Source organism: Opisthorchis viverrini (assembly GCF_000715545.1).
Source record: "Opisthorchis viverrini unplaced genomic scaffold opera_v5_34, whole genome shotgun sequence".
NCBI lineage: Eukaryota > Metazoa > Platyhelminthes > Trematoda > Opisthorchiida > Opisthorchiidae > Opisthorchis > Opisthorchis viverrini.
Window position 1 is genome coordinate 1587045 of NW_008751690.1, and position 13566 is coordinate 1600610.

Sequence of the window (13566 nt, forward strand, 5' to 3'; positions counted from 1 at the left end):
AAGTTGCAGACTAAAACTTGAAAACGTCCAACGTTCTTTCATTAAAAAGATATTCCAATGGACAAGCTTTATCTCCTGCAGCTCATGCTGGATAATCTTGAGCCTCGAGCAACCATGTTTCACGATTTAGCTAGATCTAAACTCCTACATTATCTATTGGACCAAAATGCTTTCACAGCACAAACCACGCAAGATGTATTGTGATATACTCGCTGTAAGTTTTGTAGCTGGAGCAACCTCTTAGTGCACTCTCCTGGGCGCAATCTCCTACACCACTACTTCGTCCTCTTCCGGGTTTGGCTTCATGCGATATACGGTTCGTAGGCAACTTCATGAAGTGCGAAGCTACAGTTGTTCTGTCCAGTACCAAACATTCTCGTCCATCTCCTCTATAGATCGCGTCCAAAGAACCGCCGAGTTAGACGACCATTCAGTTAGTGAGCAAATAGACTAAAACCCTAATTATGCCTGGCTATCTTAATAATAATAATAATAATAATAATAATAATGTTTATTCCCAACTTGTGGGTGGCATGCCGTCTGGCATGATCATGCGTTTACAGTCAGAATGGGACACTACTGAGGGATTTGCGGGAAGTGTTGACTGCGCGAAAAGGGGACAATGTCACAAACAGTGGGAGGTACTTGATTAAACAATAACAATAATAATATGTTTCACTTGCAACCTGTAGTGAACAATAGGCATGAGGTCCGAGTAATTCAGTGACTCCGTTGGCAGCCATGAACTAAAACTGCAAAACCATTGCTGGCCATGAGTGACCTTGGGCGGTTGGGTAAATGGCCGGAATCATAACAAGCAAAAGTGGAGGTGGAGATGGGATAATCCGAATTGGGAGAACACGGCAAGTTTAGTCTCAAAAATATGGTGCAACCTGAAAACAAGCAGACTCACTGGTTGCTCTGTTGTTGGGAAGTCAGGTGTAGGGGTTAGGTTTGATGGGAACACAGCGGTGGTTGAATTTGAACGAGTAGTCCAATAGGTTGGAATGAATGTCATGGTGGTCGATTGGGGTCAATGAAACGAGTAGGCAAGAGGGCACGGTTTAGGGGAGGAATGGAACAGTTGCGGGTGTGCTATCAAACTGAGTATGACAGTGCCGTGCCATCATTGGCCTGACATGCTTCAGTTTTTGGACAGCCCCGTGACGGACGTCAACATTTGAGATAATTCGTCTTGGGTATGCAGTTCATTGAGCAGCGGTATTTATTTCAGCCTGGTCGAGGAAACAAGCTCGAACGAAGCCGATATGGGACTGCAGGTTTTCTTGGTCCGTTTGGTGATCCCGGAGTTGTAGATCATAGGCCAGGTGGAGTGGAGATCAGCTAACCAGATCGTCCAAAGCGGGCACTTCCGAAGTTTAAGGCTTGGGAAGGTGAGGGGATGGGAGGAGATTTGCAAAACATAGTGAGTTTGAGGGGATATGAAATGGGATAATATGCATTTATATACATAGAAAGAAAAACTTGGCGTCTGATGCAACTAGGATGATGACAAGCGATTACATGGAGTAGGGAGTAGATAAATTTTACTTAGTAGGCTAGCGACCAGGGGCTGGTTTCGCTGATATACGGTATTATATTACAAGAGATCTAGTAAAAGCCGATATAAGCGCGCAAAAGTGTCGTATGGGAATCAGGTGTGTAAGGGCTGGCGGGAATGGTATTCTGAGCTAACTGGTTATCGAGTGTTTATTACATGAGTTGGATATATACCAGGAGAGAAAGTTGGCGGGGTAGGAGAAAACAACCAGGCCAGTAACACAGCATAATTAGAATTAGTAGGTAAGTCGTGCAGTGATTTGGGGAAGAAATAGCTAATTTTGATTTGGTTTTTGCCAGTATTGGATGGACGAGAACAATAGACGCTAGACAGACTTGTTTTAAGCGATTGTTACCCGTACTGCTACTTCGATTAGTGTGTGGTTTTTCTGGCCTTTCTTCTCCTCTGGGCCACCTCTGTCACGTTTTTTACATCTAGGTCCATGTGCTTGACCACACTATCCAACCTATTTGTAGGCTTGTTCTTCGTTTCGCCCAGCACTAACCAACAGAAGCCTAACAAAAGTCGAAAATTCTCATATCTGAGAATGCATTACGCGCCGTTCACCTCGTTAAGCACACTCATATAACAGTTTGTGGCGCTTCCGCTTGGCTTGGTAGCTTGCACTCCACCGACGTTTAACCATGATGCACACGCTCGGGACATATCCATTCCGTTCCTATTGTCCCCATTCGCCCTCTCCATTGCCTATCTTTTTCATATGCTGTTTTCTGTCTACCTGTTCCAAATGACCAAGTTTTTTCACTGACCTGGCCTCCCACGGACCGGATTTCATGTCAGGTCGCTGTAGTTTTATTGTTGCACAAGCCTCAGTTATAACTGCTTGGTAACATATCACCGTGTAGATCTGGTAACATGCACGAGGGATGAAAAGCTTGTGCCGTGTTTGGGTACCTCCAGCAGGGACGGCCGCCCTCTTGCGTTGCACCATGGTACACTTTTATACCCGCCACTTCTCCAGTAGCATGATTGCCCATCGTGATTTTTCCTGGGCGACTTCAATTCAAAAAATCCATGAAAGAGCACTGTTGATCAGTTATTTGCTGCCGAGTTGGACTAGCCTCAGTTGTGTCATTTATCTGGCAACGTTACAGATGGTGACAAAACGACAATTTGTCTGCCAGAAAGTTCTTTAAGTTACAAATGTGGGCTAGCCTGAAGACAATTTACATAGATCGGCATACCTCTAGCTTCGTTCGTCATGGTTGTTGTTGTATCCTACCAAAGCCCACTTCGTCAACCAAACAAAAACCGCCCACCTACCTACTGCTCCCAGGAGTGGGTACACAAAAATATAACATTAAAGATATGTGCAATGATATTCTCAACCCTCCACTACCAATTTTGAAGGCTAGTGCATAAATGTTTTTTTCGACATGCACTACTCGTTGACTGGAGCTGAGAGCGTGGCTTCGGGGACTCGAGACTATTCCTCCTACATTGTCTTTCTCTCCCAGCTCATGGTACCATCCAACCTACTTAATAAATTTCGGATACACTACGCCATCTTCTCAAAAACTTTCTTTTCATCAGTGATTGTGTTTGATTTCCCTTACCATATTAACTCCCTGCGCAATTGAACCGATTTCTTCTGTCTTATGTGCAATATCAGCATATATTAGTAGGCTTAAAAACCAATGATTGATAGGCTACTAAGCGCAAAGCTACCCCTATCTTGTTTCATTTAGGCACCTGTTGCCACCACTCATATTGTGTTAAGCGTTTGGTTTTTCTCTATTTGTGAGATTTACCCTCTTTGATGCCTCATCATTTTCACCAAGCCACACTGATCCCATTTAATTCCCCCTTCTTCTCGAGCTTCGACCTTTGGCAATACTTGCTTTGAAGACCATGTTTGGCCTTTATTAACACCACCTGGACTGTGCTTTGTCTCCAAACAGTTTTACAGCCGAACCAAAATGTACCCACGATCTTAATAATATCGTCAAGCACGATCGTAATGCTACAACCAACACGAAAGCGTCACTGGCGTATTGCAGGGAAAAGAATTTGTGCCACATGGAGTAGGTAATATTCGATGAAGACGCCGTCAAGGCTTCACCAACACGGGCATGGAGTGCAATTACTAGAACTTTTTCTTTTGACTCAGTGCAAGGCTGGCTCCATAAAACGAGGTAGGGCAAAAAAGGCATGCCGCCTGGCACGTGGTAGGGCTGCTCGTTAGACGAACGCCTAAATCGTTTCGGCCCAACTATATAACTTTCGAAGCTGTAACTTCTTCAAAGAGTTAGTCTAATCCATTTGCAACTTTAGGTAATATTTTTCTCATAGCATTTTGATGGTGCCTACTAGACTCACAACGCTCTTAGCCACAAAGCCTTCACGAGTGAAGTAAAAACTTTTGCGCCAAAATGCTGCACTTGGTTGTGTGTGTGCTCAAACCAAAAACATCCTAATCTACGATGACATTTTTGCAGCACATCAAATTTCATTGTCCACTGAAGCAACCATCTGGCAGAAGTTTGCGCCAAAATGCTGCACTTGGTTGTGTGTGTGCTCAAACCAAAAACATCCTAATCTACGATGACATTTTTGCAGCACATCAAATTTCATTGTCCACTGAAGCAACCATGACTCTGGCAGAAAAGTCTGGCGAGACTATTCCCCAGCATCGGCTAAATGGGGCTCAAAAGTTTTGACTGGAAATCTGAACTGAACTGACCGGTTGCTTTAGTCCATCAGGGTCATGTAGTAGGTTTCAAAAATTCAATTCTACTGTGCGGATACTGGGCGCCGTGTTGATTAAGTGAGCGAAATTTCAAGGTCGAGGACCATCACCAATTCGCGTTTTATTACCACTTTACGAGAGATAAAACGCGAAATCGCACTTTACCATAGTTTGGCGTTCTCTAAGAATAAAAGTGATGTCTACAGAAAATCCAATACAAGATTACCCAGGAAAATCGATTATTGGCGTTTGTTTGTGTTATACTCCCCGGATTTAACAAATACGACAATTTTGCCCAGCGAACTCGACCACAACACATTTTCTTATGGAGCTCAGCTTCCATTGAGTAAAACCCTGCCGTGAAGCAACGCGGACTGTACAGCGGAGATGCGAGGGCCATCCCTGCGGATGATCGTCTTTCCTAGATATGTATAATTAGCTTGTGGCGGTATAGCGTCAGGAGTTAACTGTAGGTAATTTACCAACACAGTTGTACCATTTCTGTCGGGAATATGACTCATCATGGGTAAAATACGTCATAAAGCGGTGACCATGATAACGATAGCTGTTGTCACTCACATTTACCGCTTATTGTAACTGCTGGACCCGTGTTTATGTGCGACGCTGTGTATGAGGGCTCACCTTTACACGTAACCTAATGCAAGGGCTAACGACGACTCGTCATACTCATAGGTGTATTCAATATCGTCTACCTTGGCTTATTATCGTAGCTGCCAGGCCCGCGTGAATGTGCGAGGCTGCAAATGAGGCCTCGCCTAGACACAGTTACCTAATCCTGTGACCAAAGACTGTCTTTCCTCCACTTTTACACTATGTCGCTTACCTTTGCTATCCATAGTAAAAACCAGGTCAGTATCTGTGCAGGCGAGGGAGCGTAAGGCCTCCACTATGCGTGAAAGCTTAATTTAATGGCTCGTCATACTCACTGTTGTACTCGATGGCCACTGATCGGAAATGCTGGGCGGCGTTGATTATGAAGCATTGATTATGCGCGGTAACCTATTGCGTCATACACAACTGTATGCGTTGTCGTTTATCTCTGCTACTTAAGATGAACGATGAAAACGAGGCCGCAGCTATGCACGTAAACCTATTCTATAGGCAAACAACATACTTGTAACTGTACGCCTACCTTGATAATTATCGTAATTGATAGGACTGTTTCTATATGCAACGCCGTATATGAGGCCTCAGTTGTTCGCAGTGGCCCAACTCAAGGGCCAAGGACGGTCCGTCATACTCACAACAGCATCTGATTATATTTAACTAAGCTTCCACATCACATGTCCGCAGAATTGCATATCACACCCCAGTCACCTCCAAAATGACGTCCGTTAAGGGACCAATTAGAAACTAGGGTATGTCAATGCACTGACGGCATGGCATTGCCATACCCAGTTTGATGGTGCGCCCCCAAATAATCCCTCCCCACTCTTGCCTCTACCCTCTCGCCTACTTGGTACATTACTTGCAACTACCAAGAAACTCACCCCTTATTCTGAATGTAACCGTATGACCATGCGTGACGGCTCGCCACACACCAGTTAGGGATAAACATTCTTATTTTTACCCTATACTTTGGGGGCGCAAAGTGCACAGAAAAGGACGAAATGACTTAGTTCAGTTCCTCCAAAAGCACCTGCGCCTTTTCCTTCCCTTTGAAAATGAGGACGACGTCTGCAGCAGACTGTTTGAAACTTTTCCTATTTTGAGTCCCCAATGTAGACACGGCTGTCTTACTGTCCCGTTTGAATGACAACCATGAATCACTGGGCGTCATCAATGGATCCAAGAATACCTTGATTCATGCCGGTGTTTATTTGTTACGATTCTTTGTCGAGTCTTAACTAAAATGACAACCCTGAACTACTCATTTACGGGGCTCTCCACGGACACAGGTAAGGCGTCACGACGACGATATTGCGACTACCATGCCCAGTCTGATGGCTTGCACGTAGTTACCATTCCCGTACGGGGCTCTCCACGGACACAGGTAAGGCGTCACGACGACGATATTGCGACTACCATGCCCAGTCTGATGGCTTGCACGTAGTTCACCATTCCCGATATTTATGTAATCAGAATGTTATGTTTACCCATGAGACCACCTCAGTCCGTTAACCTTGTGCCATGACTTAAAAAGCTGGCCACTTCATTGTGCCGTCTGCTTGTTCTGCCCATGAACACACCAATTCGCCTAACGTCTCCATCGACGGTTTAGTGAAGCCTTGCGCCAGATATAACGTGTTCTGGCTTTCATAAAAAAGCAAAAGAATTACCAGCTGTAACGAATTCCTTAGCTCTGTTTGGCAGAACGCCAGCGGCAACGAAAGAAGACTTTTTATTTACAAGTACTTAAAGGCTATCGATTTCCGAGTTTGCACCGACAAAGTTGGCGTATTTGTTGTTCATGCCATTTTGGGATCATTTTCAAATACGATACGAAAAAACACCTAAAGAAACCGACTCTTCAACAGATTGCCCACCTTTTCAAGGCGATATCAAGTAAAGCCTTTGGCGGCGAATAAACCTGGACTCCGAGCACATGGAAGACCTCGAGTACTTCTAAGCAACTTCCGACAACACTGTGGCCGCATCGGAAAAGCTCGGGGCACTGAATAGGTACCATTAATGGGGTCCATGGCATCTAATTAGCTAGCCGAATGACGCCCATCCATCTATTCCAGGGGGAAGTTCAAGTAAGACGGCATGGAAAGTTGGAGCGTATTGGTCTTTCCGATGGGTACGTATGTCTTACCGGGAAGCGCATGGTCACCATAACTCTCAAGAGGTACGGGACCCATTAACGGGCTAACTGCTTGGAGCCGATGGGTCACGTGAAATCTTATATTTCCTTGGGCGTTTGTCGTAGCAGTCAGACATTTACTCACAGCTGCGTAGTGGTTCGTTCTTGAACCCAAAAATACGGACGCGGATTTCCGGGGCACAGTGTGGTGGAATTCTGTGCTTCATTGCGAACCAACGCCGCAAGACACCCTCTTTGTGAACAGGGCAGTAAGCGCACCTTCGAGTTTTCTAGACGGGCTAGGGACTGAGAATCAAAAGAATATTCTTCTGTGGACTAACCGTTGGGATAAGCCTGAGGAGCATCACGGCATAGCTGGCAATGCTCAACATCACAGAAACTGGCGTGATATGGTTCGCAATGCACGGCACACAAACAGTGACTGACAGTTTTCGGCTGGTCACAAGGCGCACAAAAGCCCAAGCCTGTGTCTCTAGACAGCCATCTGGGTTGTGATGCAATGTCTTCGACCACCGACACCAGGCCATCAACTGCAGACGTCGAGCCTTGACGAAGCAGGAGTTGCCCCTGAACAATCTGCTGCTTAATGATGGCTGCGGCTCTTATTGTTTCCAGCCTTTAAAACCTACGCATCATTAGCTTAAGTTGTTAACGCGGACCTAACACATCTGTCGGAGAGTGTCAAGGAATAAGTGTAAGCGGTATACCCTTCTTCGGTAGGTTGTATCTGACAGTCACCGTTGGTGGATAGGGAAGCGAAATCGGAAAATCTATGAAGAATATTCCTCATCGCTTGGTACCGACCGATCTCCAAACACAGATAACAAAGGGACACAGTGGAGCCACGTAGCTTAGTAGAAGAGGCAGACACATTCTTCAGCTTAGGTGTCAACCGCCTGCGAGGACCTGTGTGTTTGCACCACGAACTACAAGTTATTTAACGCAGGCTGACCTCATATTTTTGTTCAAGCGCTATGGCAGTCGCGTTTCCAAGCACCTGAAACCAGGGAATATACACATATTGTCATCTGGCAGACCACGTAGCCGTCACCCATGGAATTTCTCGTCGGGCACACTGATACGAAGTATGCGCCTCAAATTCTTGCATAAGCCACCAGACGTGTGGCGTGCTCCGGTGTTTTGGGGTGGTGTATCCCGTTTTAAAGGCGACCACTGGCATGCATCGGTCGGTTGTTGGTCATATTATCAATGTATACTATCCCTGATCGTGCATGTAAAGCCCAGTTCCGGGTGATGCAAAACCAGTTAACCGTAAGAGAGACGCATCGCAGGTTCATGTGGCGCAATATTTACAGATCTTGTCGGAATCTGTACACTTATTATGACAAACAAAAGACCCACTGTAAGGCAGCGGCGAAATATATCCATTCACAGNCCAGCCATTCACAGTGTCTGCGACCAAAAACACGTGGATGTTACACGACGCGTGGTGCTTTTCGATAGCTTTTCTAATAAAGAATGATACTGTTGAGTCCCAGCTAGTGAGGAGCATCCATCCAGGCATGATCACATGATTACAGCCGGAATAAAGCCGGGCTGAGGGATAGCGGTTACTGGGGGCTGCGCGGTGAAAGGAGAGTGGGAAATATACGATGTAGACTTGGCCAGGCCCAAACCGTCATGAAAAAGGAGGCACAATCATCAGGAGCTTTTGGTGGAACACATCAAACTTAGACAACACCAAATCGTGGCGGGCGAAAAAAGAACGAAGGAGGGCACAGGAGAGGCAGCTTTCTTGGCGCATGATGAGAAAATGTTAAATTAGAACAACAAATCTGGTGCAGTAGCTGGATTACCGCGATCTCGCCGGTCTAACGGATTTAAAGTCTAAAACGACCGATGAAGCATTTTGGCCCTGGACTGTCGGGCTTATGGCCAGGTTCACAGAAGCGTTAGCGGGGATGACGCAGTGAAGACATCGGCAAAAATCATAAATGGTAGCAATGATTTTAGTGTCGCATGTTACAATGAGACTGTAGCGCATGTTTACGTCGCGGCTAAACACGAGTTTTGCAGCCCGAATTGGCACCGCCCACTTGTCCACGACGAAGGTCTCAACTCAAAACTACTACTCAATAATTTCCTTCGAGAAACAGAATATCTTACAGGCGCAAACTGTTCGCTATTTATGGATGTACACATCGCCGGACTGTCGGTACCCATGCCATCCTTCATCTGAAGGTATTCCGCTTGTACGTACACAGCGAAAATTAGGTGTTTTGAAAAACTCCACAAAACGGTCCGTTGCATGCATTTTGTTGACATTTACTACATCTTGAAAGCCTCCAGAAGTACTATCTACTGCTATCCGGAGAAGCATATGTGGCTAACATAACCCCCTCCAACTGCAAAGCGGGCAGTTGTCCGGTCTCTCAAAGCTTTGCCAGCACATAATCTGACGCAATAAAAAAACCAATTATGCGACAACTTGTTAACAGAATTTGTCGAGATTTAAGGTGGTAGTTGTATATATACTTAACGGAAAGTATCTTGCCGGCTACATCAGCTACAACCTGCCGCCAATTACACGACGGAGCTCCATACTTCAGCAAGGCCGTGCAGGCACCTAACTCCTCTTAGTCGCCGAGTTACTGTAACTCAATCGTGCAAAAACGGAAAACTTATAGTTTCGTTCAAGATAATAAGAAGTGAGTGCGCTATGGTTTCCTTGCCTCCTCAAACAAAACCGCACTGGACAGCATAAGCTCCACGTACTGTTTTTTGTTAGGAGGCACGTTCAGCTTACTAGCTCCTCCGACATTCCGTTCGTCATTTTGACCGTCTGCTGCAATTTTGGTGCACTCATTCATGATGCAGAACAGCGTGGGTGCCTTGTTTGCTGGATGAACGCACATAAACCACATAGCTGCCATGCACGTATTCATTTAACGACTTCCCAAACGCCGTGAAAAGGATACGGCCCCCAATTTCTCAACAAAGGGTTTTAAGGCCACGAAGCAACGATTCATTTAACGACTTCCCAAACGCCGTGAAAAGGATACGGCCCCCAATTTCTCAACAAACGCGTGTAAAGCCACTTCTGAAGCAACGACACAGCAAGTTCAAAGTCAAATGTGCCCCAAAAACTCAAAAGAAAGATTAATTAAAAACAAATCGCGAAAAAATTATGGCAGCTTTCAACAAAGTGAAACGTTTTAGTGTAGGAACTTTTTGCATTCGCAAAGGTTTTGCAGAAAGAAGGATCGTGTGTCCAACCGCGGCCAAAATGTCAGTGAGTATCTTTACACTTGTTTTGTGTGTAATAATAAGTTTCGTGTATAATAATGTAACAATTGCTATCGGAAGACTGCTCTGCTACCGCCGTTCATGAATGAACATGGGAGGTCGCGCGCTAATGAAAAGATTAGGGTGTCACCGATATGTGCCTGGCTGACCAGTGTCTGCACCATGGCAGTCGGCATTTCTGCATGCGCTTGACTCGACGGAAGCGTGAACAAGCCGAAGTATAGCTGCTTGAAAAAATCGTGGGGATCCCAACAACCCATGTCTACATGGGTCGCTGAAGAGATCACCAATAAGGTCTCTACGGCGAGGTGCTCCGGGTGATACGGTTTTAGAAAACAAACGGCCAAACGGAATCAGAAATCCAGATGCGCCCCGTTCGCATGGCGAATGTTGGTTCATCCAGCCGGAAATTCTACAACCATGATGTGGGCCAGCACTACCATACCTTTTTCTCTGGAGCCACGATGAACAATCCACCGAAAGTACTGATAATTCTTATGTGTGAACTAAGTTTCGTACGTATATCGGTATAACCGGACGAACTAGAAATCCAGAATTTAGCAAGGCGTAACAATCAGCACGTATGTATTCGAATTGGCGAATGTGTACAGCACATGGGATATTAAAACAAGACAATAGTGAACAGAGCAATGAATAGAGTATCAGTCATGTTCATCAAATCCGCCAAACCTTGAATGAGCGTGTGGATGTTTATGGTCCAGTGATGGTCTTGACCGCAATCTTTCGGATCTTCTCGGAATGGAAACTTCAGACTCTTCAAAGGTTGTGTGCTCTACAGATACGTTTTGTTCAGATACCACAAGATCATCTACAAAGGACTCATTAGTATCCGAAACGGCAGGAGTGCCGTTAACAGACTGACCTCTGGCATTGAACTCAACCTGGTCAATGTGTCTCCGATGACAAGAGATCATCCAAATCGAAAATTGTGACCATTCGTTTGCCATTCAATGAAAGTACTATTCCTGTAGCGGGTCGTAAATCATTACCCAGCATGACAAGCTTGCAAGGGATTTCATTTTACCGACACCCAGGTGACCGGAGTGTGAATCTGCAAGATCAGCCACTCGCTGAGTCGGTGGAATGACAACCCTATCCTCAAAACACAGCTAACCATCCGGAGTAACGGATAAGCTTTCGCGGCGACAGTAAAAAGTAGGAAACCGGCGTCGTTCTTGCTGTGTCCAACCACGTCGCAGTGCAGAGAAAATGGGAGCGGAATATCTTTTAGTGCCAGCAACAAGCACATCCCGCTTGACTGGTAATGGTTGAATCAACAGATAATCTAAATTGCTTGAATCAGAGTCGCATGATGGAATTCTTGAAAAGAAATCAATATGAGGAATCATTTTTGCACTACGATGAACTTGTGTAGGTGTAAGAACTCAGTGCAATAATCCACCGTTGTAACATCGCGGTAGATGACTTCGCCAGAGACTCTGTTGGAGGATACAAGAACTCCAAAGCCTTGTGATCAGTAGCAACGGTAAAGTTGGGTCCAAAAAGATATTCGTTTACCAGCCCAATATACAGCATGTGCTTCTCGTTGAGTCTGAGAATATCCATGTTCGGCTTTTGAAAGTCGACTCGAAATGCAGATCACTGGTCTACCACACTGTTCAAGGATCTCCCCTATTCCGGTGTGAGAAGCATCAGTGATGATCGTCGAATGATGTTTGGCGGAAAACGGATTCAAAAGAGTTGAATTTGAAGATAACCGAGCAGTGCACGCAACGTCTTCTCATAGTTGGAGGGCCAAGAAAATTGATTACTGATTGATTATTGATTGAGGAAAACTGGAGTGCTCCTAGAACTGGACGCAGTTGTAGATTGGTTGGTGATGGCGCGTTTACTAAAGGGAATAGACATTTTCTATCAGGTTCAGCACCGCTACCATCCACAATGTAGCCAAGGCATGAAAATGATGGGACATCAAAAGTGTATTTATCAGGATGAATCTCTCCATTGAACTCAGAAAATCGCTTCAGTAAAGACAACAGACACATATCATGGGTAGCTTTGTCAGCAGCGTGCACAATGACGTCATCTTTGTACGTCCCAGCACCCTCCAAATCTTTTGCAATAGTATTCATAACTTGCCGAAATAAAGCTGGTGAAACGTTCAGACCAAAGGAAAGGAAATTGTGCCGGAAAAACCCAAAAGGATGTGCTGATCACGGTAAGGTTACTAGAGGCTTCTTCCAGTGGTATTTGAAGATAAGCATCTTTTAGATCGATTTTTGAAAACACACTTGAACCTGATAAACGATATAGTACATCTTCTGGCTCTTCAGTGGTGCATGTACGATTTGGCTTACGTATTTGGCGTAAGCCGGTAGTCACCACAAATTCTCGGAGGAATACCATCAGCCTTCACTGAGGTAACTATCAGAGTTGCTCAATTTGAGGATTCGACAGGAGTCAGTATTCCTTTCGCACACATTGAATTTAATGCTTGACGAACAGGATCGGGTAAGCCAAATGGAATAATCCGTCTCTTAAGAAATATAGGGTCTCCTGTAACTTCGAGCATCACCTTGGGGATTTGCATGCCACCTGTAGCCTTAGAACATTTCAGAATCAGTTGGTTGAGTTCATCCTCATTCACAGAAGTCAGTAAGGTTATACGGGTTTGCAGTAAGCGTAAAACTTTGGGTCCAATAATCGACGGTCCCGACGTTGAAACCAAGAAATTACAACCGATAGAGGTACCTTAGGGTAACCGCGCAGGGACCGTGCAACTACCAACTAAAGGTACAGAATGTCCAGTGAAACCGCGAATATTAACGTCTGTGGGGACTATCACGGCACTGGGGTAGAATGCACTTAGATCTGATTGTGGAATGATGGACTCAACACTACCAGTATCAACAATAAAGTCATGCTTTTGACCAGGAGCGGATATCAACGTTCTAAAAACTTGTGACGAATTTCGGGAAAAAACAGACAGAGAAAGGGTAGAAATGTCTTCTGATAATACTTTCACGTCATTGTTTGGGTAAGAAGTTAAGAGACACTGTAAGATGCGGACGGCTAAGGATCTCACAGGACGATTGCGACTATTGGATTATACGCAGTTCGTAGCCAGTAGTCAATAGGAGCAGACAGACGTGGGGCAGTAGATGATTTATTGAAGACTGACAGGAACTGGTTCTACAGAAAAGCGAATTAGTAAGCATCGTGAATTAAGAAAACGTACAATCAACAATGACGCAATCT